The sequence below is a fragment of the Loa loa genome (assembly GCF_000183805.2).
Source record: "Loa loa unplaced genomic scaffold supercont3.56, whole genome shotgun sequence".
Classification (NCBI taxonomy): Eukaryota; Metazoa; Nematoda; class Chromadorea; order Rhabditida; family Onchocercidae; genus Loa; species Loa loa.
The window spans coordinates 297,940-301,573 of NW_018108236.1; positions in this window are offsets into that span (position 1 = coordinate 297,940).

The following is a 3,634-nucleotide window of genomic DNA, read 5'->3' on the forward strand; positions in this document are numbered from 1 at the left end:
TGTGTGTGTGTGTGTGTGTGTGTGTGTGTGTGTGTGTGTGTGTGTGTGTGTGTGTGTGTGTGTGTCTGTGTGTATGTGTATTTATGTATTTGTGTGTGTATGTATGTATGTGTGTATGTGTGTCCGTGTATGTGTGTGTGTGCGTGTATATATGTTGGCATAGTATTCATATTTCCAAAGTTATTTTGAATGAAATTAGCACTGAATTATTGGGAAAAATGAGTTTTCCTTATATGTATTTCATGTAAAATTGTTGAATTTCAGTGATCATTCAGTTGATGTAAAGTTATTGGATTTCAGGTGATGTTAATTACTGAATTTCACGTGATCAGAATTATATATTTAAACAAATTAACAGATCACACTAGAAAAAAAATGATAATGTGTAATATTTTTTACATTCAGGAATGTGTTTGAATTTGATGATACGATTAATATTAGTTAATCTTCAATATATCAGTGACAAATTTTGAAACTAAGTGCTTTTTTCTCCTTTCAATTTCAAATTATTTGGTCTAAAATTAATAAATTCCAGGAGATTAGAATAATATACTGTGGCAACATTTTCTTCTGGAGATTATTTTAAAGCAGTTAAAGATAATAATAGTCTGTAAGAGTAGTTTATTAACAAATATCATCCTTTGAGTTTCCCACATCGTCGAATTTCCATATATACAAACAAATCAAAGAACACTTTTTCAGGTATCCAAATACCATTTTAACTCATGCTTTATTTAAATTGTACAGAAAAAAAAATTGATTTAAATTAGACATATTGAATACATATGTCTTACTTAAATTAGACAGAAAAAGAAATCAAAAGTGATATAATGAAGTCAAATGCCGAAAAAATCCGTTGAAATAATGATTTGACGAATCACAGAGTGAATTTTAAACTTACCGTAAAATGATAAGAGAAATGTATGAATCCCATAGTATTTGTATTAATTTTATTCATTTCAAAGAAAAAAATCTGCTACTTCTTTTTGAAGGAATGATTAGTTCGTTTTTTTTCAAAATTTGAAATAATCAGCTTTTAATCAGACAAGATTCCTTCCTTAAACATTATCGGACTTGTCTAGTCATAAGTGAATTGTAGAAATAAACAAAACTAGCTGTACTTTACCAGTACAACATATTCATTTACAAAGTTTGAAAGTAATAAGAAAAGTATAAGCAGAAACAAACAATTAACAAAAGTAATTTAAGTAAAATAAACAAGTTAGAAAAGATTTTGCTTTTTTTTTGTAAACCATTTCAAAAATTCCTTAAGCTATCGTTTCATTTTTTACTTTCCATTTTTCCTTTCGATATTTACATTGCCCAAAATATTACTCCACTTTTTTTCCTGAAATGGATTAGAACTAATGAATTTTCTTTTATCATTAAAAAGTACGACAATGAAATAATTTTTGTAGATGATAATAATTAAAGAAATTGGGACATTTAGTCCCATCATAATCCTTTTTTCTCTTTATCTTTAATATTGTATCTTTCCAATAATAATTGTATATTTAATGAGACATTTAACGATAATTTTTACTTTTTTATTTTTTGTTCAAATTATTATTGTATATTTTATTATTATTTAGTGCTTTTTTTTGGTTTGAATGAAATAAAGAAAGAGAAATTTTGGGAAAATAGAGAGTAAAAACAAAAGAATCTACCGGTGGATCAAATAATTGAGGACAAATTCAACAACTATTTTTCCTTTTTCCTTTTTTATCTTTTTTTTCTTGTCATTTATTTTTAGTCAAAATTAACAATTTGAATAATTATTTTCACTTATAATGTTTTTTGGACTAATTTTTTGTAGAGGAAAAAAACAACAACGTTGTTTTAAAGAGATCATCATCGATCTAACATTTGTTATTGTCACAGTTGATGTTAAATTATAGTGATAAATATCATTTATCTATCAGTTGCAGTACTACTACCATCGTTTTATAAATGCAATCAATACCAATATTATTTCAACAGTTACCATATTACCTTAGAATGATAAAGGATTATGATAAGTACTGATCATTTTCGAGGGATCTTTTTTATTCACATTATTATTGAGAGTTGTTGAGAAAACGAAAATGGTGTTTGTCAATCCATTCGTTGATCTGGTATTGTAAATTACTGTATAAACGATATCCCTTACACTTTTTCAATTTCAACATCGATTTTTTCAATATTAATTTATTATCCTGATAATATAAATGTATTGCAGGTATGTGAATATAGTGCTATGCCTATTTTAACTTATTCAGAAATGAAAAATAATTAAATTTTATAATAACGATATGTTAGATATATTCTTATAGGTAAAAGAATGAAAAATAAATTAAAAGAAATAAATCATTTAAACCAAAAAAAAGAAATGAAATAAATTAATTATTGTCAGAAGAAAATCATTGGCTTTAAAATGATTTGCTGATAAAATTATCCATATCAGAAAGTTAAATTCTTTAATCCTTTAATCAGATCAGCCAAAAAAAAAATGATTGTTAATACATCGTAAAAGAATTAGTATCTGTAAACAACGAAGTGGTTAATAAAAATTTGGGTTATCCGTAATTTGCTTTTTTTTTCTTGTCTAACAACTTCATTTTGCCGGGGGGGCAAAGCAATTTGTTTTTTTTTCTTCTTCTTCTTTTTCTTTTTTTTTAAGGATTCATTTGTCTCGAGATTCCTAATTTACAGAATTAAATTTAATGAGCAACTTTAATCCTTTTGAAATCCAATTTAGACATTAAGAAAACATTGGAATAGGCAGTCAATACATTTTTTTCTTTTTTTCAATAACTTTCTCATTAACGGAATATTTTGTGATAGTCTCTGTGAGACTTTTAAAAATCTTCCAATAAAAATCCTGAAAGGGTTAATGATAAGTTCTATTCTCAAGCGAGTAATTCTCCTACAAAAGAAGACTGATTAAACTTAAAAGTTATTTATCAATGATGACAATCACTAATTTTTTTTGTACTCCACTTTCATCTTCTTTCTTTTTTTAAATCTTTGGTCACATCCAGTTTTTGCAGTACACGACAAACAGTATCGAGGGTATTGCAGTGACATTGGCAAATATTTGTATAAATCACCAAATTTGTCGCATGGTTGTCGCATCCAAATATTTTTGATTGCATAGTACTTAGCATGCGAATGCTATCAGTGAATGTTATCTTCTACAAAATGGACTAAAGTATTTCATCTTTAATCTCAGCAATTTCATCTCAATTTCGCAGTCATTACATTTTCTTTGTCCCAACCAATATTTTATGTTAAGCTTGCACATAAAGGCAAATATTTGTTATTCGTTAGACGCTGCAAAATTTTTCTCCAGTATTGTAAAGTATGTTTTAATTATTAATTATTTTTCTCCAGTATTGTAAAGTATGTTTTAATTATTAATTATTTTTCTCCAGTATTGTAAAGTATGTTTTAATTATTAATTCTAAAGGTTTTTTAAGGCATTTTTTGATAATTCCGATAATTGATAAATGACAATTTTGCTTTGCTTTATGATATTTTCAATGGATTTAATTTTATGACTCTTTCCCTGATGTCATTCTTTCTTCAATTTCGTCAAAAAATTTCCTGTACTTTATTGCCATCTGACTCAGGTGGTAATTGTGATATAGTAGTT